At 42.6% G+C, this 27,823-nt stretch overlaps 1 protein-coding gene across 1 annotated transcript in view; it reads right to left on the bottom strand.

Annotated features, from left to right (window-relative positions):
• The window catches only part of BICRA (BRD4 interacting chromatin remodeling complex associated protein), a 508,223-nt gene that overhangs the window by 411,935 nt on the left and 68,465 nt on the right, over positions 1-27,823 (bottom strand). Inside the window, exon 2 of the mRNA XM_069206977.1 lies at positions 15,859-15,961. The gene's annotated coding sequence lies outside the window, so the exon portion shown is untranslated. The remainder of the gene's footprint in view (positions 1-15,858; positions 15,962-27,823) is intronic.

Genomic DNA, 27,823 nt, shown 5'->3' with positions numbered 1-27,823 from the left:
ATTACCTTCTGCTTCTTCCTATTCCCAAAAACACTGGACCCGTTTGTGGTACCAAGCACTTTATTAGAAACCTATATAACATTATATTCAAACTCTGATAAATGCTGATGATAGACAAATATGAGCCAAAGGAATAAAACAGGTCGCTGTTATGCAAGTTCATATCAGGGGAACTACGAAGATGCCTCTTATGATTGGTTGAGTCTCCTAACACCATTATAAAGTCTGCCAGCAGCAGCAAGAACACCTTGTCTTGATACTTTCAAACAAAACCACCAGTATGTATTAGCCCATTCAGACAGGAGCTACCTTGAACAAACAGAATGAGGAGGCAAACAGAATCAAGTGCCAGATGACTAACATGCATCCTCAAGGCTACAACAACTAACCAAGGAGAGAAACCACTCATCTTGTGTCCAAGATATCCCTAATGAACCAGAGCTTTTGTCAAGCTGAGGGCATGGCATCATCTACAAATCCAAGCTCAGGATGAGAAGGTTATGCATTGAAGACCATGCTCAGGATAGGTTTTCCAAGTATAGCCTGCTCCATGCGTTGACTTAGACTACAGGACATTCTTTGCATTAATAAAGAGAGACTTTGTAACAGAATGAAAAAACTATACAGCACTAATCACTGAATGAGATGTAGAAGCAGATATACCCAAGAGCCACTGTTGCCCTTTCTAAGGAGTTTGTGAATTAGGCATTCAAAATTGAAAAACTTGTTTAGCCTTAACAGGTGAAGTACTGGTTGCAATGTAAGCATCTGAGCACAAACCCAGTCACAAATAAGGAATATAGCCCAATTGGCGTTCAAAAGAGGAAAATCCATGGCCTAGGTAGAACCTTTAACCCTCCCTTCCCCAATTAAGGATTGGAGTAAAGGTTCAGTTTCCTAAAATCTACCAGGACCACTTCAATTGTGGAAAGACCTACGACATTATCAACCACCTACAGTTTCCCAAAGTCTACCCACTATTTTGGTGGGACAATTTGTGTGTAGGAGTGAATAAGTGAATCGAAAAATGCTCATATGAACCCTTCATAAATTGATAGATTCCATAAAGTCTATCAATGAACTGTGACGTTAAAGAATGTCTGAAACACTTCAAGAGTACTCCACAGTGCAGCACACTTTCATCATCACAATGTGCGCCTCCAAATTCTACCAGTTGTGTGGTGAGTCAAAAATAAAGCCACTGCATGTCTTCACTTCAAGATATCTAGTTCGGTCGCTGAATAAGCCACTTGACCAATTTAGAAATTAGGATGGCACCTGTCTTTTAATATCAGGTAAGCCTTTCATGTCGTACGTATATACGATGCTAAATTAAAACTGTGCCAGTAAAAACAAAAAAAGCCTGTCTGAACAGTTGAGAGAGTACACGTGGAAACTATCACTAAATTGTTAATTATTCCAGTCAGGTAAGTAATAGAGTGTACAGTGAGAGTTGCAACCAGTACAAAAAGGATTTTTTTTTTTTTAATGTATTCGTGTAACTTCACCCAGTTATGGATGGCAAACATCCACAAAGTTAATGACAGACTGGAGACAAGCGAGGGATGGAGTATCGAAAAGTTAATTATTTACACTGCAAATGTTGAGGTATGCTCAAGAAATGAACATGTGGAACATTTATGGCAAGATGAGATGTGTAGATAGGCCAGAGACAATGACATTCATAAAGCGAATTAGCATTTTAATGGGCACACATTTTTCAGCACAAGGGTATTCCCTGAATCTAGGATCTAGGTGTGTGGTACACACATTATGTGTACCACAGGCAAACACTAATGGGACAAATGCCCTAACTGCACAATGTAGTTGCCATTTCACTATCACCAGAAAACCGGTATTTATCACAGTCCAAGGCAAAAACAGCACAGTGGTAGATCACTCAAAGTTTTGGGGACTTTGGCTCTGAAATGGTGTCAAGGGAATTATAAGACCACTCAAGTTTTGTTAATAATTGCAACCATCAATCTATAGGTGAGATTCGCAAGTATCAGCAAACAATGGCGGATCATCCTACGAGAGGTATTGGGTATCACTTTTCAGAAATTACTACTACTGTTCCCTGAACCACAGATCTTACAACCCCTCATCCATTGTGATTATTCCCCAGATGGTGACTCACTTCATGTTTGTCAGCTCCAATTGTCATCATGCTGTTATTACTGCCACCTAGTGGCAGGACCAGAACCAAGGGCAAACACAGTTACTACAGAGATTTGCTAGCAAGTACCATACACGCACAGGCTTTATATGTAACATGCCTATTCAGTGGACGTATGAGCTGTTACACACAGTTTGCTTATAAAAGAAATAAGTCAATAAAGTGTATTTTTGAGAGAGTGGTTAGATTAAAAAAAAGCGATGGACTGGGTGTAACAAACTTATCATTAAAGTACTTTTATCCTACAGCTACATAGTGTTGTGTTCCTATTCTCAACGAGTATAGATACCACACCAACTGAGAATAAGAAAGACAACAGAAAAGGGAAACATTTGCCAACTTAGGCTACAAAAAAAAACGATCATAGCTTCAGTAGTAATCGTTGAAAGTGTAGTTTTAACAGAATGCATTAAGGGTAGCCAGCATAGCAGCCTGATATATATATGGCAGGTATATGCTTGAAGAATTCCGCTGAAGAAAAATGAGCCGGTGGAGTGTGCTCTTGTAGGAAATGGGGGTTGCATCCCATGTAGAGTCAGGCAAAGGGGGATATAGGTGGTTTTTCATTGGGAAGTGTAGTGAAATATGTGTTTTGACCACTGACTTTGTGTTGCACCACTTTGCACCTGGATTAGCTGTTCAGTGTTTACCAGTTACAGACTACATTTTGTATTCAGTTTAGCCTTAGATTAATTCTGCTTATTGACTTTATCGTAGCATTAGACACTGACATGTTAAAGGCTGCCCGTCATTTTCCACATTGTAAACTCTGTATTTTGTCTTTTTTTGGTGCTTTTTCTCACCAAGGGCTTTCGTTGATAAGGACGTACTCAGGCGGCAGGGAACTGCCTTGTTTTGACTTGACATCTTGGGATTGTGGCCAAACCCCAATGTGTTATTTTCAAAGCATACCTAAACTAGCCAGCATGTTTGAATCGCAAAATGAGGGTTTTTTTTCCAGAAAGCTCGTTTGATTTTTTCAGATATAAAAAGACCCAGTGCGACAGTGAGGGTTGGAGTGGCCTCAATCAGGATTCAGACGTCGAATGCCTGATATAGAGTTCCCATGAGGGCGGAGACTTCTCTTTCTCTCAGTCGAACGGGGTCATCGGCTTGCTGGCATGAGAAAGATGAAGCACCTGACAGGCCCTACGGTCATGCATTTTTAATTCATTATTTGCTTTGCATTATAATATAGATACATATATTTGCAGTGTATATTGCAGTGCAGAATCATTTTGGTATGTTTTCATTTCATTGTGACTATTTTTAAACATGTGCTTTCAACATGCTAATCTCCTTTTAGGAACCTCGCATAGTGAAATAATAAATGTCTTCTTTGGACTAAGAAGTACATTCCAGAGGTTTTTGTCAGCTCGATCATTAGTGAAAAGCAAAACAGGCAGTTTTAGCCTCAGTAGCACCACTGCCTCCAAAAGTCACACAAAGGTGATCACTAGGATGTCAAGCCCTGCTTTCCTGGTGTAGTGAATTAACAGCCAAGGCACGCCATACATTCATATTGTCAGTTTTAACTGTCAACTGATGGAGCATGTGGACAAGGCCAGAAGATGAACAGAACTGTCTGCTCATTGAAATGGAATTCTGTATGAACTCGTAGGACATAAGCAGGGCAAGTTCTTACGTAGTCCTCCTCTTCACAATAAAATACAAAGCAGGACTGTCAAAAGCATAGGACTTGCAGTTGATTAACACGACATGTAATGGAAGCCACTAAAGAGCCTTCCATGTGAAAAGCTTCATATTACATGTTTCATTCATATGTCAGGAAAGGGTTAGGACTGTTTTTCAGGCAAGAGAGCTGAATTGGCTCTTTTAGTAAGGCTCTGAAGCCGAATGTTAGCATTTCTTCTTGCACTGAGCTCTATTGGGGGAAATTACCAGCAGTCACAAATGTATTGGGTTTTAAGTGAAGAAATCATGGTGGGTATAGGTTTACTCCTCAACAAACATTACCTCAACAAATTTAAACGAGGGAAACTCAACCTTTCCCCCTTTAATGTAAGGGAATCATCTTGTCTGTGGATTAAATGTTATTCCTTTCCAGCGGATTGAGCATGTCAGCAAATCAAACAAAGCCAAGTTGTAGTCACCCAGGAAACCGAGCATCCTGGGCTGTCCTTGATTTCCTGTAGGACCTTCAAGATCAGAGGTAAAGCATTAAGTAGTACCTATCTAATAAGAGGCAGCCTCGAAGGAGCTAGCCAACTGCTGATACAGGGTGTTAACGAGTCACACATCTGCAATTCAGTTGGTTGATTTAAGCGTTTACATTTGAGCCTAAGTCACATTTATGACTTGTACGTTGAGTAAAGGCCTAGGCAGACAGTCTGCTCTGCCAACTCTCACAATGTAAGAGACCTGCAGATGCTTGCCTTGTTCTTTCACCCCATTCCCCAAATTATCTTGTCCTTCACCAGAGATGTCTTCTGAATGTGCCCACTACTTTCTTTTTGTATCACCACCGCTATGGATTTCACCAGTGAAAGGAACACTGTCAGTGTTTGGAAGATTACTTTCAACTCCAACAAGTATATGTTAGTGGATGAATCGGATCTGCTCCACACGCACTGGTGAAGCTATCTGGAGTGAGCCCTGCACCCCTATTCTTAAAGATCCAATGTGGGCAGATAAAGCATTCTAACATAGCATAGGCATAACATAGCAAGATCGGAAATGAGGCTGGAAACCTAGGACTGGTCAATTAACAACTGGTCTCAATGAGCCAACATCCATCAGGAGATCATGTGGAGCATCGCCTGGAAGCTATCTCTGGAAATCTATGGAACCACAGGGAGAAACTGTATTGTTCTCCAAGAAATGATCCACAGTTTACTTGATGGTCGTTGCCCTCTATTCAGAAAGGAAGGTCTTTGGCAGAGTGGAGCCAAGAACTGCCCTGGTTAATTGAATATTGTTGGCAAGCCCAAGGAATACTTGTAACAGTTCAGAGAGAATCCAAGATTGAAGAGAGAGTTCCGAGATTGAATGAGAGATCAGGCTCTATTTCCTCCCGTAATACCACCCCCAACAAGACAATCTACTCAGGAATGGAAAACAGAGCACCTTCGGCAGCGGACTGTAAGCAGAGCCAGTGTCTTGGTGCTGAAGGGGATCCAGTTAGGACCAAAAGACAGCACCCTTTACTGGCAATGCTCATCTACCAAAATGAATTAGAGATACTTGCTTGTATCTGCAGGTGGGTAACATGCAAAGAGGTGCTCCACATAAGCAGTAAGTACGGTCTGTCATGATGCACAACTACCAGGACTTGAGCCAAATTTAGCATTGTATGATCTTCAAAGGGGAGTGGAACTTATTCAGTCTGTCAAGAGCCACAATTGGTGCAGTACCTTTTCCTTACAATTAAATAGTTAAGAACCATCTCTGCCTATATGCTGTGTGGATAATAGGCTAAATTGCTTCAGAACAGTGGAGCTTATTGACCTCGAAGTTTTTAGGTCATTCTGAATGAACATGAGGACAAAAATAACTTCGGAAACAATGTTGGTTCAGCAAGACAAACAAGAAAAATCAATTCCCTTACTAGACACACACACTTCCAAAGGGAGAGGAGTGCATGCATAGATGTGCCAAGGAGATTGAAAAGTCACTACGGAATTCATTAGGATATCTTAGTATTTGTTGAGCCTGGGGAATGGACTTGTTCTTTCAGTTGGAAAGTCTTCTATTTGACTTCTGGGCACAACCAAAAGAAAATGACTCTCCTGCTGGTGCTTTGCGGCAAAAGGATGCAATGCCCTTGATAGACTAGCAGTTTCTGCTGATTTGCTTCCTTGCCTAGGTTAAGCATAAACGTAAAATGTTTCTGGACATAATGTGAAATCTTGCAAGGTTTATCTATAAAACATGTGTAAAAGATGCTGCTGGCTGTGATAACACTAATACCGGCTTGTCTCAGGGAGAGGCCACCAGTCCGGCACATATTGTTCCAAATGTTTTTAGATATTTTGCCATCTTGCCTGTGTGTTAGAATTCATGGCCTTCAGTGACACAGTTTTCACCACCACAGACTGTCTGACCAGTTTTTGAGAGTCAAGGTTGGGGTATATACAAAGGATAGTGGGTTACATACTTCTCTGTCCACTGTGACGCCAGTGATGAGGTGACAGCCTAACAACATCAGTGTGGCTTCCCAGCCCCAGAGGCAAATTCATAAGGGATTAGTGTCTCACTGTTGTTCTAATAATTCCAGTGCTTCCTGTCCTCGTTTCAGGGATGGGGCACAAGAACACTGGGGGAAGTCGGGCAACCTGGAAATTTCACCATGCCTGGCCTTACTCGTACCACTTATGTAGGGGAGTTACCAGCAAATGGGAGGTGGAAGTTCCTGAAGTAATGTGGTCTGTATCTCACTAGCAAAAAATGTATGCAGCACTGAACCTAGAGACCAACAGCCTTGGACTCACTTCCTGGTTATTTTTATGAACAATGAAATTCAATGTTTTCCTTTTCGGATCAGTCCATCCTTATTCTGCATTCAAAACTGACAATTTAGGAGGGAGCTTTTGTCTGTACAGGAGTGTAGAATTCCGATAGCCCGACACCCAGGACCATATTGTTTGGGGTCAAGGACAAGTTTTCATATTTATTTTGTCCTTGGGACAAGTAGGCCCAGCCCTCTGCAGCACAAACCCTTTCACTGCCAGTTTATCATACTACCAAATGTGTGCACACGTTTGCAAAGTTGACCAATATGCAGCTATATGTAATGCTCCCAGAATGCTCTGATTAGATGCAAATATTTGCAGAAGCTTGAAAGCAATATTTAGACTTCTTTGATTTCAAAATCAAAACATTAATTAAAAATGCAATGAGGAAAAAAAAGTTTTACTAAGCTGCTGTGAAATTTTAGGTACCCTTTTTCTCTGAAGCATCATTTAGTAAAATGTGTTTATGCAGGCTAGTGTTTCTAAAAAATATCCATAATGGAAAAAAAATCAGTGTAACCAGTTTCAAGACGATTATGGGAAACATGCAAATAAACAAGCATTGTCAAACTCAGTAGGTTTGACATTGGTTGTCAGCCTTTTGGTTTTATCTTTTTGTTTTGTCTTGACATGGTTTTTGTAAAACTTTATTTTTGTGGGAGCTGTTGGGTACCCACTATTATAACAAACATAGGCAAAAGCACAAATATGTTTTAGTCTCAAAAAGCACACATTGCCACACTAATTCCTGGCATTGAACAAAACTACTTTGTGCGCCGACATGCTCCTTGTGAAAGAAAGAGCACAATGAGGTCTCTCATAGTGAAGCCAGCCAAGAGAGAGAGACAGAACTGTAATATAAACAAAATGTCTTAGCCAACACCCAACATAATTAGGGGCCCAATTCTTTAAAGAAGTCAAAAAGTGCACCCATGATCTATGTCCTTGAATTAGTGCAGATTTTTGACTCATGAATTACCAAGAATTTGCACAGGTAGGCCAGGAAATGGTACTCCTAGAAAATATTTCTGAACTACATTTTAGCTCAAGCAAATATGTAGGTCTATATTTGCTCATGCGAAAATCTGTGCAGCATTTACAAGTTAATTTTCCCTCCAATTTCTTTTTTCCCCTGTCAGGAATACATTTCCAAGCTTTCTCAATATGGAAAACAATTAGAGAAGAGCTGGTAAAGACCCCTAAAACATTCAAGTTCGTAGGTTTGCACAGAACCAAAAGGGCATTCTAATTGCGGCATTATTGTTTATTGCTACCTAAAGCCTCAGTACATACATCTGTGGAAAGATGGCAAAATAAGGGATTTGCTAGTATTCAAACCCTACTATAGTATAAGCCCTGGCCTAATCAGAGAGGTTATTATCAGAGCCCTTATATGATGATTGCTGCCATAATTTGTCACTGCACTACATGACACCGTGGATTTTGTTACAGGACAAGTAAAATTATGATGCACCCTGTCCCATGAACAAGTAGATAATCTTTTTAAATTCTACACCACTGGCCAGTAGCACCATGCAAAGCACAGGTGTGCCCCAGACTACCGTTCCTAGAGAAAGAATGCTGAAGCTATTCACACATGAAGCCTTAAAGCTAATATTCACGCATGCAGCTTAAAGCTAGAACTGAAATCCAAAATTAACAAATGCATGCATCTGAGTGCAGCCCATGCGCGCAAAGCTGTATTAACAGCTTCTGAGACAGTTACCGGTCTAGCCTGTAGGCATCAGGACTACCCACACTAAGAAAATAGTAAACAGCAAGGAAGGATGAATAATAGTACACCTACACATGGCACTATCAGATTAGAGAGAGAGAGTCCAAGACTAACAAAATATGCTTTTCACAATCAATGCAATGAACACACAGAAGAGCCTCTGTAAAGGAGTGGAAGAGACAAAACAAAAATAAAACTGTATAGACCAGTGGTTCCCAACTTGTGGTTTGGGGACCTGGGGGTCCACTAACTCTCCGCAGGGGGTCCGTGGCTGCACAGAAAATTAAATAATATTAACAGATTGACAAAGTGGCTAAATATACAACTGAAAATGTAAAAACATATTGTGAATGTCAAAAAAATGTAATACTTGTTTCTGTATTTTTTGTGTATTATTTAGTTGTTCAAATCATCAACAATGTTTAGATTGGGGTCCCTGGCTGCCAGTAATGACTCAGTGGGGTGTCCCCAAATTCCAATAATGAGTCAGGTGGGGGTCCCCAGATTCCAGTAATGATAAAGTGGGGGTCCACATACATCAAAAGGCTAAGAACCACTGATCTAGACCATCTACAAGGAACAAATCATCCACTACGTGGGTAAAGCCGTTAAGAAAGCAAGCTAAAGTGTGTCACAAGAAGGTGGAGTGCACCTTTCATTACCCTACGCTATGGCTTTGATTTTTGCGCAAACAGCTGCAAATACAGTTGTTAAAGAATTCCACTCTTGTCAAGATCACCAATTGATCTGGCAGGAGTTTACCTTAGTGTATGCAATATATCCCTACTATTAACAGAAACCGAGCTTTCGGCCACAGGAAGATTTCAGGCAACTTCGGTACGCGACTGGGGAAAGGTGGCTAGATAACAGTCATCAATTAACATAAATGATTGTTTTTCTTTCCCAGGTAGCTTGTTTATCTAGTACCTTCAAGAGCCACATGAAATATTTCCTGATCAATGTGGTTATTTTCTCACAACAGCCAGGGTAACTACAGTACACTATCTGTAACAAAAAGGCAGCCCGATTAGGCTATTTATCGGGTGCACACACCACTGCGGTCTGATAGGCTCTCCAAGTGAAGCACAGAACTGCTTGAATTACTAACAGAGAGACAATGGCTGTTGTTTGAGCAGCCCTGCCAGGCACCGCGCATCAGGGGTTAGACCAAGGCATTTTAGGGTGGCGGTCCGCATAATTGCACTAAAATGGTTGGTCACTTATTTACAGCACCTTCTGACACCATTCGGCGCTGAGGCAGACTAGGGAGACGGGAGCATCACCCTCTAAGAGGCACTCTCAAACAAGCAGCATGACATCGCCCTGCGAGTCTGGCAGAGTGCAACCCTGTACTGACTGCACTTGTGAAGTGCTTCCTGGCTGGTACTAACCGCTGAAATGTTTTACTCAATGAGTCTCGCTGTGCTGGCTGCAGGCCTGCATATATAGATTATAGCTGCCTGCTGCCGAGACTCACTCAGACCCGAGCCTGGGCCAGCCAAGGTGGCATCACGTGCTTTCAAGCTGCACCAATAATCACACACACATCATAGTGTGACTGTCCATTTGATGAAGTCAGTGAGAGAGGCGGTGTTGGGCGGGGCATCACAAGCAGTCATGAGCCTGTGCCTCCAGTGCTGCCTCAAATCAACATGCGCCGCGCGAACAATAGGAAAGGAGAAGTGCTCCACAGTCATCACTGCAGGAGCAGCATGATCTTGAACGCAGGATCTGAAAAGATCCTGCTGCCTCCGGTCCTGTGGTGCAAGACTCGACCACTTGTCGACCGCTCAGCTCAGTCTCCCACTCCTCAAAGGTCGCTGATTTCAAAGTTACAAATTTAACCTGTATCATGTATGCAGTACATGCGGTGTGCCAAGCACACGAGCTGCACGCGGACGATGGTCACTTGTCTGCTCCAGAAGTTACAGGCCCGCCGGCTCCATTGTACCACCCAGGAAAAAAAAACTCAGGATGCAAGAAAGGGCGATACGCGGACTCCCCGGCAGTAAAGTGAGATCACATTATGTTTCATGTGCAACCAAGCCTCTCTCCGCTTCCCCGGTGGAGAAAACAGCTCTCGCACAACTCTGTAGGAGGCTAATCAGACTTTCGGTTTCGAATGACAGTCTAACATCATAGCCTAGGATTCATAAGGGACAGCATGGTACACTCAAAATAGTCGCCAGGCAGTATCTCTAAGCAGTTGTTTCAAAGCTTACTCGTGTCTTTTTCTTGCCTGCATGTTTTTTCCCTCATGATCAGCAAACGTGTGTATTTGCTTTACATAATCAAAACGTTAGACATACCGTCTGACTCTGGTTAGTGCCCTGCATTTCTGGTGCTTTGCAGCAGGTTTAGGACCTTCTTAGAGTTTCTTATTGTCCAAATAAGTGCAATTTCTGATATTTATATTTCTCTCGTCTTTCTTGCTTGATTTTGCGTGCAAGAAAGTGTCAGTCGTTGAAAAGTCACTCATAATTACACTGAAATTATGAAAATGTCACACACAAATCTGAAACTTTGGCAGCTATGTTTGAGCATTGCAGCCTCAAGCTCCTATGTCATACAAGGTGAGACACGGTGAATGGACTGGTCCCTTGAACGAAGAGCATTGGAGACGAGATTGTACGGAAAATGGATAGCTGGAAATCTGTGATTAAAATTTTGTAATATGCATCAAGGCAAAAGAAAAGCGCTCTGTTAACTAATGAAATCACCATCACAAAAAGTACACTACTGGGGACAGGCCGGTTCTCCTCCTACAATCCTGCCGTCAACCGCAACCTGCCTGACACTTTTTTCCATAGATACCTAGACAGCACTAACAGACAGAAGACTTCGAACTTTCATACGAGTCTATTTCAATAATTATTGTAATCCAACGCGCGTGGGTGCTTTGAGAGCCACGCACTGAATGAAGCGAATTTACACGGAGGCAGCGTCGAAAGGCATAATTAGCAATAAAAGGAACAGATAAGTGCAATAAACTACACAAAAAGGCACCGCGTTCTTAAAAAGATGCGACCCGCTAGATACGTGCCACCCACAGTTACTGATCCATGCTCAAGACAGACAGCAGAAACATTAATATCTCCTCAAACATAAACCGCCTAGACATTTTCGTTCAAAAACACAAGCACGTTTACATGCAATTTATAAATGCATAGTGCCAAGAGCTCTTATCAGAGAGAACATGGAGAAACCCAGATATCTGTAGCAAGCGGTCCACCTTACACGAACACAAACAAGCACATACTGTTAGTGATATCAAAAAAACAAGTAAGGCAGCTTGTCCGTCGGACACACTGCCCTCATTCTCAGGCATGCCCGCACACCAACATCTTCACAGTTATCTTCATGCAACCAGTGTTCAGAGAACAGAATTGGGATTGTTGCTAGCAGGGCCATTCTTTTGCAGTTTACACTTACCATTAGTGAGTCTCATGTATTTGATATTGGGGTGTGCGAATTTTCACTGGTGAACATGTGATGGCACAGTATCTATGTCTGAGCAACGTCGTGGGTTCCCACTCAGATTGTCAAAGCTGAGAAATTTCTAGCTTTTGCACGACCAACGCGGGTGGCTAAGGTTCCAGCAAGTGCTCGTGACAATGAACACACTTCACAGATCTTCACAAAGGAAGCAGTACAATAAGCAACCTAACCAATAATTTGCTCTAGTACTTTTATCTATAAGCAGATCACTTTTATGTTATTCAAGAAGTGTTACCTCTACTGAAAACACCAGTGGACTCAACCATTCTACAAAAAAACAAGTAAACAGAGCATACTGGTGAAGTATTCACGGTATGGCGTCAAGGTAAGGGTAGTGTTAGAGACTTCTACAAAGAACTACTCCACTGCAATACTTGAAGGTGCAGACGAAGATTTACTCCACTTTAGCCCTCGATCAAGTGCACTCTCTACCTAGATTGCAAAATCATCAAGCGTGGCATGCCTCTTTTTTTTTTTGGCAAATCTTTTTATTGATTCTATCCATTTAACAGTGCTCCAGTTACTATTATATAGTTTTGTAGTAGCAATGCCACCAGTCAAACACATATCACGGTCTTACAATTTGCATATTAAAATTCCATGTGGATAGACCAGTAACCTGCATGTAGCGAAACAGATTGATAATAAATGTACCTGGTAATCCCCGGCAAGTCTGGAGTCAGCTCAACTATATAAGTAAGGTCTTACATGTAAGCAGATATTAATACGTATACAAGAGCAACAATGGTGAGGGAAAAAAGATTGCATAATACCAATAGAACAGATAACAAAACATTGGAGCCCATCTATAACCCCCCATGTCTCCAGAGAGCAAGGGACCCAACACAAGGTAGTATTCCAACAGCCACCCTTGTGGGAAGAGTAATACATGAACATCAGTTAAATAAGGAGCATGCAGGAGCAGCAGAAGCTTAGAGGAGAAAACATACAAATAGATGACCTGGTAATAGTGGCGCGTCACAGTATAGCTAAGCGGGCACCAGCATGTTGTCGATTGCCATTGGCTCACCATCGATTGCGACTTGATCCTCCCCCCGCTACTGAGTCAACATCTCACCCCAACTGGCTAAAAGGGGATATGTGCGGAAGCCCATCGCATCCTCGCGCCGCAGTGCAGCAGCCTCCGCCCATACCATAAAGGCACGCTTCCAAGCTAGTACTGATGGGGGAACACTGACCTTCCATCTTTTAGTAATTAAGACGCTTAGCTTTCAAAAGACCCAGGTCCAGGAATCTTGTAGATGCTTTGTGTTTTTTGGCTCTTGGGAAAAGACCTAAGAGGCAGGAGCCACTATCTAACATCAGCGGGCGCAATGTAAACGTGGATAAGGATGTTTTAACTCCGTGCCAATAGGCATTTAAGGAGGGACAAGCCCAGAACATGTGGAGGAAGTCCGCCCCAATTTCGTTGCAGCGAGGGCAAATGGAGTCCATTCGATTAAAATACCTGTTAATGCGGGCTGGTGTGAGGTAAGCCCTATGGAGTATGTAAAATTGAATAAGACGGAATCTGGCGTTACGGGGGACACTAGTATGGCTGGACAGTGCTCCGGACCAAGTGGCGTCAGTGAAGGGTCCCTCTAAATCACCCTCCCAAGTAGTTTGCAATGCAGTGAGGGCCCCCGCTGTAAGTGCTCTAAGCGCATCGGTGAACCATCGAAACAAATGACTACCTTGTTCCATAACTTGTAAGTATTGCACCAATAGGTGAATAGGGGGTTCAAAGGACATATCTCCCCATCTGCGCAATAGTGCACGCAGCAACAAATTGTACAAAATAAATTGTCCCGACGACAGTCCCGTCTCCAGCGAGAGCTCCGTAAACCCAATCAGACCACCCTTCCCTGTATAGATCACCCAAAGTGTGGATGTCAGCCGCGTGCCAAGAACCCAATTCCACAGTGGTCATGAGTCGCGCGCAGTGCTGCGTACCTAGCAACGCCAGTGCTGGAGCATAGGGAACAGTATCACTTGTGAAGTGCAGGGATCTGCTGTAGCAACGATGAGCTACATTCAGCAGGAGCTCCGCAGGGGTCCATGGTTTAGTGAGAGGGTGAAAGAGATGCGCAATCCGGGTAAGTGTCCAGGGCGGAGAATTGGTTGCAGTGTCAGCCACTTGAAGGTTCACTAGCCAGCGCGCCACCATCTGAAGCTGGGAGGCCAGGTATTAATGTTCCATTTTCGGAACCGAGAGGCCACCTCAGGAAAGGGGTAAATAAGCGTGGCATGCCTCTTTATTAACTACGGGGACCACCCTGCATAGCTTTACTCGGAATCCTTCACAAGAATAATGCCTTGGAAAGTGGCAACCAAGAGAAAGCAGATATTTCCAGGGCAAAAACAAACCATGCGTAAACACAGACACTTTACTAAGAGCTGTATTCTGAGGAGTTCACAATTAGGTCCACCCGTTAATACCAGGCCATCAGTTATGCATTATAACTGTTTGAAATACCCACTGCAGAGAAAAACATGTTTGGGGTATTGGAAAGGAGGAACGGTGTTCTTAATTCTAATATTCGCGCAGAAAACACCACTGACTGGCATGAAAACTCCATGTACTTTTCCTCACAAGATTCTCAAGACAACTCAAACGTTGAAAACGTACGACGCGTTAGGTCAGCAGCAGGCACTCGGTTCACTATAAATCTTGCCAGCAATCAAGACAATTAATAAAAAAGAAAGGCCTATTGTTATTAACTTGCATCCAACAGGCATTTCCAAAGAACAGATTCACCGCAGTGTGCAATTGAACATTTCGAAGAAACACACATACTGCCCAACATATCCGTCCCGGTCTGATCCGAGCAGCGAGAAATGCTTCAAAATAAATGCAATAAAAATGGTTTGCAGGAATGCATTTTAGCACGAGAATATACCAATCATGACGCATACGTTCAGTTTGTTGTCTTCCCTACAGGTATTTCCGGCAGCAATAGAAAAGTCACTGTTCCCTCTGTTCCTTCTACTACAAAATAACAAGAATTTACCAACCAGGAGCCAAGAGAGAAAAAAAAACATAAGCAAACATGCACAGTCACACAGTAATCACATTGCCAAGCTAGAGAAACTGTTCAATGCCAGACAGAATGGAATTAACTTCTGCCTTTTAAGTGCACTGCAGGTTTGAACGGTCACATGAAGCCAAGCTGTACTGAGCTAGTTTTCATCATCCCCTGTTGTTTAACCACAGCTGAGGAAGAATGTGTCCGCCTTCTATGGACTCCTGGAGGAATACAGAAATGGAGTAACGTTTTGCTTAGTTACGTATCCACTTTCCCAAACACTGATGTGGATGGAACTTGTGCTGTCTATACAAATGCAGCCCGCATACACATATCCCACCAACCCTGTTTCATTCAAAGTAAGTCGACCTGTATCAGTTCATTCAAGGCATGACTTATTCCTTATTACAACTATAAAGGAAATAAGACTTCTAATAACCCGAATTCATTCTTAATAGGAAAACATAACCAGCCGACACATTTCATTTCACCTTAGAACTTCTTCAGGGCTGCTAAATACGATCATTAATAGAAAAATAATTTAAAATTGACAAAATGTTACTCATTTGTTGACATTAATCTACCTCTTATAACTTGCCTTAAAAGACAGAACAGACAACATGTCTCAATACAATTCACATTCATCAATTAATTCACCCTTGTAACACACACACACAAACAGCCTCGCACATTTCAACAGAAGTAGAACGTTATCTACTCATTACACAATTGTGTTTTATACATAGAAACCACGGGAGCAAGGTTATCAATCATATCTCATATGGATTTAATCTGTGGCAATTATTATTACACTCTGACTCAATACGGCACTCTAAATATACAATAGATCTAACAGATTTATTCATCACACATTTTACCTATACACATACTATTAACAGGTAGATTATTAAACTTGCATTTCATTTATTATAAAAACTCATGGCATACCTTTTTTAAACTGATGTGATGTGTTTAATTTCCAATCTGGTCATTACTCCTCCTCCATACATTCATTCACGTAATAACATACACTTGTTTATGTTTACGAAATCTGTAAAACAGAGAATATATTCAGGAGGATGGACCATAGTTAACTGGCAGTTATGGGGCAAGATGAGTCCCCCATAAACAATAAAAAAAGGAGGACACTACCCACTTATACGAGAGCTTGAGAACATTCAAGTCCCATGTGAGGATAGTACATTATATCAGCAAGACGCAAAGCTAACCATAGCATAGTGTATCTAGATGGATAAAGTATACAATATCAATTGCCAACATATATTAGACCTAGGGCTAGTAACTGCCCACAGACCGCTTCTAAAGCCCTTGCAGCAATGATAATATCTACAGTTTCTTAAATAGCTCATACGCATATATTTCTAAAAACATTATATAGAGTCCTTGGTATACATTCTAATAAACCTAATCCAGCAATCTTCTTATCAATGCTAAATGTAGTAGGTTTACAAGTAAGTCTCCCAATACTATTATATTATTAACATTTGATATAGCATAGGCTTATACGGGATCAGGAGGGAAAAGGTGATTGGGCCAGTTGGGTCAAAGCGGCCAGGGTGGGTGGGTGAAGATATGATTCAATTCCCATGGATGTGGAACTTTCTATACTTGCTAAAGTAGGGGAAACAGGCTTTTGGCTGTTTGTACAGCTGTTGCAAACTCAATAAATACATTTAAAAAAAAACATTTGATGTAGCGCAAACACCTCACTTCAAGAAGAGTACCCCGGTATTATACGCTAATACAGAGAAAGGAGAGTAGCAGGCAAACCAGATAAGGGGACAAATAGCTAAATTGACATGTTCTGTTTAGAGATAAAATAAATTGGTCAAAATAGAACAGCTTTTGGTTTACTTATATAATGGGCACTGATGTGACAGTTCCACTACATCCCGTTATAAGTGCAATATCTTTTAAGACTAAACCCAAAAGCAATGATAGTACTGAGTACTACAGTCCTGTAATAGGAAAAAGGTATCCTTTAGATCCTAGAAAAGAAAGGGAAGCAAGATGGTGGTTGTGTGAGGATGGCTGGGTTTGCCCTTCCGTATGCTCAGCACAGAGGTTTGAATACTGATCCCCAAGGAGTGCTGATGGGGATGAGACCTGAGAATGGCTGCGCCAGAGCCTTGGCGGCGCTTTGGCTCTCTATTTCAAAGGACCCACTGGCTTCATACTCCATATGGAGACAAGACTGTTTTTGAGCAACCTGCTGGGCGGTCACCGCTACTAACCAGCAACAAACGAAGTAGAGGCCAGTGGTGCCTCTGCCAAATACAAGGGGCTCAAAGAACCACTGCCGCAGCGCAACAGGACTGGAGCTATCTCTGAGAAAATCTGATCTTTTTGGAGCTAAAAAAGCTGGGGAGAAGAGGAGCCCGGAGCCAAGTGTGATGGTGTCTGTAACGGCAGGCACAGCAGGATCATGGGAGAATATGTTTAAAAAGTCCACACAAACGTGTGCCCCGGAAACAGGCTTAATGATGGCAAATACTTCTGAAGCTGTGGTTGATTCAGCCCTTTTGGCAGGTAGGCCACTTGATGAGCCAGTCAGGAGGAACAAAGCCGTCTTGAGTATGGAATGGAAGCCCTTCTGTCGGGGAAGCAAATGGTGTCCCCCTCACTACAGGAGGTACGATGTGTCGTACAGTAACTGGAAGAAAGAGTTCTGAGGTGGTGGAGGGAGAGGCTACAATTGCATCTCTAGCCTTGGCAGTAGGATCAATTGGGGAGGAGGGGCGGGAGGGGACAATTTGCATCAACTGCTGCCCCAGCACTGCCCTGCTATAGCCCTTACTAAATCATGTCTCTATATCGATTCAGGGGAAACACTTTTTTCATTATCATATCATTCTGACTGGTCGGGTGATGAGTCATGAGAGAGAGAGTGCATCAAGTACATTAAGTGATTTAAGCAGCCAAGATGAGAGACAGGGGGCTATGCAACCAGAGGCTCCCAGTAATGGTATCACTACAGCTACAAAGAAAGCATCTCAACAGGAAAAATCCAAAATTGAGGTGATGGAGTTTTTCTGGGATTATTCTGTCTCGCCATGCTTGGAAGGGAGTAGCCAGGGAGTCAGAAGTGCAGCACCAGAGGACCACAAGACAGTCCACTAGGAGTAACATATCAAAACATAATGGCACTCTGGGAAGAGACTCACACTGAAAGCCGCAAAACCCAATCAACCTTTAGGAATCAACAAGGGACTATTTCAAAGGGTTGCCAAAAATTTCTCTGAATTCACGATAAGAATGGGTGAAGCTGAAGAAAGGATCGTGACATTGGAAAGTGAGGCACTGAGAAAAGAGAAAGAAAAGAAATTACAAGACCCTGGAAGCTCACACGGTGGATACCCAATGGAAATAGAAAGACCTTGAGAAAAGGGAATGACGCAATCATTTGAGTATGTTGGGTATTACAGAGGGTCAAGAGGAAGAGGGTATCCGTAACTATATTGTGGTGCTTTTCAAGAGTTTGTTCCCAGAGCTGGCTAGCTTGGATTGGGATCAGGAAATACAACGGGCCCATGGGTTCTCCTTTAGACATAATGCACAGACATCTCAGAAAGAGGTCAAACCTACAATGATATTGATTTATTTGGGAAACTTCTTGCTGCGTCAGGCCATATTAGAACTGGCTTGCCCAGAGCGTAAACGTTCATTCAAGGGCTGAACAATTTTTGTTCGCCCTGATTACTATCTTTTTACAGCCAGCCAATTCAACCTTTCCAAGCAAAGGGTGCTCAGACTTATTTAATGAATCTAGCCAAATTGAAGGTGGCCTGGCGTGACAAATTTCATGTTTTTGCATCTGGGAGATAAAGGCAAAAGAGTTCCTCCACAGCTTAGACTCAGACTAGAATACTAGCGAGATCAGTTTTTTAAAATTGGGATACTGATCAGTTAACCTAAGCTGGTCTGAAGTGTGGGCTTTTCTCCTCCTATGCATACTAGAGTTTTTTGGGGGGTATGGAAATGTGGGGCTTTACTCACTTTTTTTCATGGGAACAACATGAGAATTAATTATTTTAAGCAGTAGGGCTCGGCATACGGGGTAGGGCATCATTCCATCACAGGACCTGGGTTATCCAATTGCTTTCATGAGGTGGCAGGGGAGTGGAAGGATTAGGGGTTGGAAGGGCGAGGCTGTTAAGAGTGTGGGAGAGCAGGGAGATGGGCTGTGGGTAGAGGGAAAAATTGGGAAAAGCACTCATATGTTTGTGTTAAATATTACACCAGACAAGTTTTGACATGTAGGAAGCTCTGGCTACAAAGACTCAAAACGGTATTAAGCAGCAGCCTTAGTAGTAGCAGTTGGTAATTGTATTTATTTATAAAAAGATTAGTGGGGTAAAATACGTATCAGCACTATTAATATCTGTGGCCTTAATAATATAAATAGGAGACAGGGCTGCCTTCATCTTAAGATTCATGAAGGTCAATCTAGTTTGTCTACAAGACACTCATACTCCATGAAACAAATGGTGTTGGTTGGAAGATCGGGGTCTGTCATTAGTGGTATGTAGTCATCAAGGGCGACCAACAAGGAGGGGACGATATTAGCAAACAAAGCTGTCTGTTCTTGCAAATGGGTCAGGGAAGATAGATTTGCCCGCTGGGCCATTGTTGAGTGTGATATTTGGGGTGTCCTACTAAAAAACTGCTCAATTTATCGTTCCAATACCAATGAGGCAGGAGTGCATGTTTTTTTTTAATTTTATTTTTTTAGCACAGAGTTGGCTCTCTGGCCATATCCTCTTGTTTTTTTAATGGGATCTAAATATCCATGTAAACCTATACAATGATCTGAATGGGAATCAACCCTATTCAGGGAGAAAACCATGTGTTTATAAGACCATACAACGGTTGGTGAAGGACAATGGCCTGGTGGATGCCTGGGCCAAACAGAGCCCCAGATCCAGGTTTTACTTTTTACTCCACCCCACACAATGAATTAGTCTGTTTAGATTACTTTTTGGTTTCTACTGCCCTTGCGGGTTAGGTGGGGGATCAAGAGCTATGTCGGACCATAATCCAGGCAAGGAAGTTGTTTGAGTCTCCAATGGATATTCTGAGGATTTTAGGAAATTGTATGTAGCACTACATACTGGAGAGTTAGCTTCCCTGGATCAATAAAGAGGAAGAAACCATGCTAGAAGCTAAAATAATTGTGTAAGAGATTTATGAAGCAATGTCTTCTTTAGCAGCAGGTAAAGACGCTAGCCCTGATAATTTTCCAGTCAAATTCTATAGGCTCTTCTTTCAAGAGATTCAACAAGATATGCTATTGACTCTTCTGTAGGCTGAAGCGGAGACGATTCAAAGCTCATGGGAAATCAATAGTATTGTTGATTTTAAGGAAAAAGGAAAACCACTGGTACTGCCAGGATCATACAGGTCAATTTCCCTAATCAACTGTGTTGGCAAAATTTATGACAACGTACTGGCTAACAGGGTAGGGAGAGTTATTGCCCCTTTAGTCAACCCGCCAACATGGTTTTATTACGGGAAGAAGTACAACAGATCATGTTCGCAGTTATTATGCTATTCGATATTGCGCAAGCTACAGAGTAGGCACTTGGTCTCATCTTAATAGATGCTGAGAAGACATCTGACCGCGTATCGTGGCAGTTCTTGTGGGAAATGTTGCAATGGAAGGCATTTGGTAATAAGCTTATTCAGGCCATCAGAGCTTTGTATAAGACCCCCAGAGCCAGGATTCAGATAATGGGACAAGAATATGAAAGCTTTTACATCTCAAGGGGCACCAGAAAATGGTGTCCGTGTACCCCATTATCATTTGCATTATGAAACGATCCTTTCTTACAAAAACTAGGGGGGGAAGTTCCTGTATCAATCCTGGCATTGCTAACCAGGTTGAGTATAGGGCCCTGGCATTTGCAGACGATATAGCGGTTCTTCCCACAAATCCAGCCACTGCAGTTCCCGAGTTTGAGCCTTTAGCTAGGCAGTTTGGGCTATGTTCTGGGTATAAGCTGAATTAAACTAAAACACAGATTTTATGTACAGAGGGAGTAGGTTTGAGGACCCGCGGGTGGTCTCAGAGACAGTGTACCTTGGTGTGAAACTCACAACAGCCCTAGATAAGATCATTGAGTTGAATAAGGCACCAATACTGAGTAATATCAAGCAGGATTTGGAAAGAATGCATCATTTACATCGGTCATGTTTTGGAAGGGGTAATGTCCTGAAAATGATCATCTTACCAAAGGTGCTATACATTTTTAGGACGATCCCTCTAGAAATGAACTAATTGTGGTTGTCTACTTTAGAGAGCATAAGTCAGATTTCTATGGGGATATCATAGAACTAGGAGGACAGCCAAATGGATGATCTTGCCAAGGCTCCAGATAGGGTAGTCAATTCCAAGTTTTACTCTCTATTATTGGGCACTTATGCTACAGCATATGGGCATTTTGCTCTCCTATGACCCGGGCGGGACCTGTGTTGCTGAAATTCCAACTATCTATGGATTGACTCTGGGGAATCAAGACAAAGGAGATCTGGGCAACAATCTAGAAGACAGTTTTTTTTTTTTTTTAAAACAGGTTTAAGACTTTAAAAGCTGCATCTAGGGTTTGGCTCCAGGTCAAACAGTATTTGGTATCCCTAAATTGAATGTATATATTCCCACAACAGCCTAATCTATTCTCCCAGAGGACTTTCAAGATCATGTGACAGCCAAATGTGTTCAGAGGGGCGTGAGATCCTTGGAGGATTTATATATTATTAGGCAACATTGCTCCTTTGTCGAATTACAGGAACAATTTGGTTTGCCAAAGGGTGAATTCTTTAAATTCCTTCAGCTTCGGGGATTTCTTTGTAAAACATGAAGGATCCAAAGGCTGTAACTAGGATCCCTCTGGTGAAAGCAATGAACCAAAAAACTAGGATTGGTGCAATTTATGATCTATTGTTACAGGAGCTTCCAGATGATCTTGACATACAAAACTCCAAATGGGAGACTAGATGACGGGTGGAGGTGCCTTGTAGTCAGGAGTCCTTGGAATTAGGTAATACGGTTCTTTTAACTGCTATCTTAAAAATCCAACACATTATGGCAATTTACAATCTCTATCATATCAGGGGTAAATACAATAGATATGGGGCCCAGTCGTCGGATTGTCTTCATTTTTTTTTTTCATGCCTTAAATTGGATGGATTCTTGCAGGAGACAGGAAGGTTTCTGGGATCAAATATAGGGGCACATCTTCAAATCACTCCTGCACTGATGATCCTGGGGGTGAACAACCGCAAAGAAGATAATAATTATCTGAGATGGGAGGCAGCCCTACTATTTGAGGCTTTGGCAGTCGCTCGTTTGTATATTACTTCCCAATGGTTAAGTCCAGATCCCCCTACTTTTGCAGCCTGGAGAGCAAGGTTGTTAGCAATCTACAACATGGAGGTTCCCTTATACGAATTTAAAGGGCATAGGAAAAAGCGACAGGGACTTAGGATATGGTTTCCGGTTACCACTTGGCTGGAGGGATCACAAGGTAGAGCATAGGGAGGTATTTTAGTCCTGAGCTCCGGACTTCTCAGGGGATTACTTTATTTTGTTAAGCCATGATGCCCGATGGGCATAAGTGAATATCTATGTATATTCTTAAAACTGTGTGATATAGATGCATTCACACTTTGGCACTGATGTTCAAACAGACAATGGGAATATTTTTATAAACACACAGACTTTATATTGTAATCTGTTTTATATTTATGTCTCTGTTTTCAGCTCCACAAACTTGAGTTACAGCCAATCCTAATGATTTTGTTGGGTAAATAGGATTTGCATGGCATGTTTAGACATGGTCATAATATATCTTCCTTGTGTCCATCTGATCAATTCTGAGGACGAGTTATATGCTTCTGTTAGCAATACTTTATTTCGGTTTTCAATGAAAAACTTCTTAGATTTTCTAACCTATGAATTATATGTCAGGACCAGAGGCAAGGACTATGCTCTTCTCTCTTCGCTTTATTCAACAGCAGCTAAGCAGGGATATGCAAATTCCATAACCCATAGGCATTTGGGAAACACAGAAACAATCGTTCAAGTAACGTCATCAACCAATGAACATTCCACAATGTCTTTTTAGTCCACCTTCCCTGATGCTGCTTCCTCTCTCTTCGCTGCTCCCACATCCGGGCAAGGTGTCTTGGGCTTTCGTACAACATTTTTGTTCCTTTATTTGCATCTTTTGGATATGATTGTTCAGTATTATACTTATCAAACTACTGTTTCCTTTCTGGCAGTCACAGGAGACTTTTCCGCAGCTGGGGGAATGCTTGACGATCCTCCATGGACGCTTCCCTTTGGAGTCTGCAGGAAACACCCGGAAGAACGAGTCCGGAACCACGAGGTTGTGAAAAACGAAAGCGAAATAACGCTTTCGTTTTCCACGACTTCCTGGTTTTGGTACCTTAACCACACATGTCTGAACAACGTACATGTGTGGTTAAGGTACAGAAGAAGGGAGTGCATGCTGTGAAGGAGGAGGTAAGTTGGGCTGGGGCTGTTTTTGGGGGGGCTCAGGGTGATTAGGGTTTGGGGGGCAGGGTTTAGGTTTAAGGGTTGGGGGTTGGAGTGTTTAGGTTTTAGGTGCGGGTGGGGACTTGGGGTATTTTTATTTTTTGGGGTGGGGGTCAGGGTTTAGGTTTAAGGGGTGGGTTGGGGGGCTGGGGTGGAAGCATGCTGGGTCGTGCATGCTGATTGCTAATGCCTTTACCAGGAATGCGTTTACAACGGTAAAATTGTTGTAAACGCATTCGTAGTAAAGGCATTAGTGGTTAGAACGAGGTAGTTGTTCTGACCTCGTTGTTGAGCCACGGGTGGTTTAGGCACCCGGGGTTCCGAGATATAACCGGAGTCTGCGCCTCAGCGCGTTCAGGGTTAAGGCGGTGAAGTCCTTCGACTTCTTAGAGGGCACCGCCTATCTAGCATGGCTCAGGCTTATCTGTACATCACCCATTTGGCAAACACTTTAAAGCTGTTTTATTCCCACCTCAGACATCAGCGCAACCGACCACTTGCTTGTCCTGTTCGCCTGGAGCGAGACGCCCGTGCTCTGGGGTCTGTATATTCACGAAGCGCTGCACGCTTCCCTAATTGACACAGGCCCAGGTGGTGGGGTGCTTCTTTTCACGTTACACTGTGTGGCAGGGGACAGACCCCTGTCATTGGCCCTCAGTGGCAAAGATCCCTGAGGTCGACAAACACATGGACAAACTCTTAGATGTGTCCGGACCCCTTAACCGTATCCTTGACATGGCCGAAGATCCAAAGGCTTCCGGCACCCTTATATCCCCAGAAGTCTGATCAGGATGGGCCTAGAAGGTGCTTACCTTCCTGGGGAATGCGAATTGCGCTATCTCCAAATAGAGGAGTCGTTCACTCCTCAAAGACTGACCCCAAACTGGGGAACCTCGTCACCTCTGAAGCTGGCCCCCTTGCCCAGGGGGGCTTATTCAGCGATCCCTTGGTCCACAAACTGGGCAAGATTGTGCAGACATTTACATCTTTGGACAAGGCCCAGACTTCAGTCAAGCAGATCTTCACACCTTGAGTTTTCGTAGGGGGTGGCCCTATAAATTGGTAATACATAGCTCAGAATATAAAGGCATTCAAAAACATAAGAGTGGACTACCCAAGTGAAAAAGAAAAGTCTTGGGGGGTAAGCGCACAAGCGTACAAATTCACAACTCAGTAATGCTTTTTTTTTTTTTTTTTTCTTAAGCAGCGTAGGATCAAGTAGGCTTCCGTGAGAGTTCAAAATTTAAGAGGATTTTGTCAGCAATAACGTTTTTTAATTTAAAAAAAAAAAAAAAACACACACACTTGGGCAGTTTAGCCCCAGATTCCCCAAAATGATGATCACCAAAGGAGCAGTTGCAATGCAGGCAATAGGTGAAAGACTGCTAACACAGACTCCGTTCCATAAACCGATTCAGAAATTCACGGCCCCTATGCATCTGACATAAAAGAAATGTGTTAGCATCCACCAACCTAACTCATACGTTTCTGTGTCAAGGAGAAGTAATCAAAATGGGTACTTCTATAAAAATGTAAATTAGAAATAAACAGCCAACTTTGCAGCAAGGCCTTCCAACGTTAGTCGTTCTGGAGTCTATAATGTGCACAAATTCATGAAAACATGCAGGGCCAAGTATGGCTAGCAGACTTGGGTTGTTTTGTTTCATTGTGAACACCTTTATAAAGCCTATGGAGAGCAGAGCCTTGTAAAATATGTGTCCTTATTTGCTCTTGGCAGACTTTGGTTATTCTGAATCATTAGTCTTGAAAGAATTTTTGACCTGTGTTTTAATATTTACTCCACCAAGAGAGGTGAACATATTTCCACAATAACGCTGGAAAAATACTTCAGGTAATGTCAGCACTTCGTTCCCAATCCAACTGCAATAAAGCTTAAGGGGCAGCAGCTCTGCTTTTCAAGACATCCTTTCCACCAACACTACTATCTGTTTATAAGCATTTAATATGCCCCCACTGCAATACATCGTTTCATTGTTGGTTTCTTAGTGCACTGTTTCCTCTCTGTTGTTGCCCAAATACAAATCCCTATTCCTTTGCTGATCTTCGATTCCAAAATGATTTCTAAAATTGGACTCCTCTTTGCAGGTCTTATTTCCAAATGTGTCATGTTTCTTGGCTTTACTCCATTTTTAATCACGTATGACGAGTTGAGCATTCACTTCCATGTTTCATTGATCCCCCCCCCCCCACGGTTATTTTATTTCTCTTGTGGGTTTCAAACCCTTACACGTTACTCATATCAAGACTACAAAGAATTCAGTGTCCCGTCCGAGTTTGTACTATGTCTCGATACAAGAAAACGTCTCAATCACTTGACTTTAATCTTAAACAATGTTTCAGTATATGTCTGAAAAGAGGTTGCAACACATTGTGTAAAACATATTACAAAACACTCATATACATAAATAGGTTTTTAATTACAGAAAATACATTATTATAACTATGTCAAGAAAAACGATTATGCAGTAAAGGCACAAAACACAACAGGAAGCATTGACTTAAAAACAGCCTAAGAATCAAGAAAAACAAGAACAGATTAGGGTATTTATTATACAGGATTAAGAATGGAGTGGAAATGGGTTTTAGTTGTGTTTTTACACAGCAAAAATAACTGCAGGGCAGCATTGTTCATGAATTATGATCAATTTAATGTCAAAATGTCAGTACTTACGTTTCAGAAAAGACAAAGACCTACAAGAACACTGGGACTCCAATTTCTAACAATCTGTTCAATGATGTACAGAACATTTCAGAACATTCCAATTTAAAGTACTTATCACAAAGCCAGATTTTAGGAGCCCAGATCTAAACAGAGAAAATGGAGGCAAATCCCAATACATGGTACCCAACTTGCCCCCAGGGTCCATTGAATACCTTAAGCCAAACCTAGTGGATGAGAGAGAGAGACCACCTTCTCTGTAGTTAATCAGAACTCAAGAATCCGCCCGACCATACTGAGTCAATAAATCATCCTGATTTGTATATCATGGTAATCACCCAGAGGGTATCCATGCCCTGGGTCCAGGCTGCTCGGGGGTCTCAGTCGAAGAGTCAGGTCCTGAGTCCCCTTCTGAATTCAGGGAGAGGGAGAGGGAGAGGGAGAGGGAGAGAAAAAGCGCAGGAGTCCTTGGTTGTTCAGGGCTTTGTTGCATGTCAGGACCTTGAATTGGCATCTCTTGTGGACAGGAAGCCAGTGGAGTTTTCTCAGGTGGGGTGATGTAGTTTTGTCTGGGGAGGTCAAAGATGAGTCTGGCTGCTAGAGTTCAGGAAATTTCTCAAGTCTCTCCAGGAGGTCTGATGGGATTACGGTGTAGAGAATTTTGCCATAGTCCAGACGGCTGGTGATGAAGGCTTTGGTGATGGTAAGTCTGGTGGATACAGGGAGCCATTTGAAGACCTTACACCGCATGCGGAGGATGAAAAGCAGGCAGAGACGCGTTGATCTGGCTCTTCACTGTGAGGTTGCTGTCCAAGTTGATTCTGAGGTTCCAGGCTTGGTTCATAGGGGTTGGAGGGATTCCCCAGGTCGGTGGGCCACCAGGAATCTTCCCACAGCGAGGTGGTATTCCTGAAGATTAGAACTTCTGTCTTGTCTACGTTGAGTTTGAGGCAGTTGTCTTGCACACAGTTGGTGACACTGGTCATGCAGAGGTGGAAGTTTGAATTCGTGGTGGAGGGATCTTCGGAGAGTGAGATGATGTTCAGTCTGTGGTTTCGGACTATGTTTGCCAGAGGGGTCATGTAGCTGTTGAAAAGGGTTTGGCTAAGGGATAAGCCTCGAAGGACGCTGCAGATGATATTCTTGGGTTCAGTCGTGAAGGTACGGAGGCGGGCTCTTGAGTTTTTCCCCGAGAGGAAGGTTGCAATCCATAGGTGTTGTCTTGGATGCCGATCTGATGGAGCCTTTTGATCAGTGCTTGGTGAGATACGATGTTGAAAGCCGCAGAGAGGTCGAGAAGGATCAGGGCGGCTGAGACTCGTCTGTCCAAGAGGGTTTTGATGTAATCCGTGGCAGCAATCAGGGTGGTTTCTGTGCTGTGGTTCGGGAAGAATCGGGATTCGGATGCATCCGGAAGGTTATTGTTTTCCAAGTAATCCACAAGCTGTTGGCGGATGGCCTTATCAAGGACTTTAACGGTAAAGGGGAGCAGAGGGATTGGTCAGTAGGATTGGTCAGTATTTTATTAGCTCGGGATGACAGAATGTTTCTTGAAGAGGGGTTTGATCTCTGCATGTTACCAGTCATCCAGGAAGGTGGCTAAAATGATGGACAAGTTGAGGAGGTCTGTGAGCTTGCTGCTAATGGTGTCTTTG

This window comes from Pleurodeles waltl, chromosome 9, assembly GCF_031143425.1.
Source record: "Pleurodeles waltl isolate 20211129_DDA chromosome 9, aPleWal1.hap1.20221129, whole genome shotgun sequence".
NCBI lineage: Eukaryota > Metazoa > Chordata > Amphibia > Caudata > Salamandridae > Pleurodeles > Pleurodeles waltl.
This window is presented reverse-complemented; position numbering and strand designations above follow the sequence as displayed.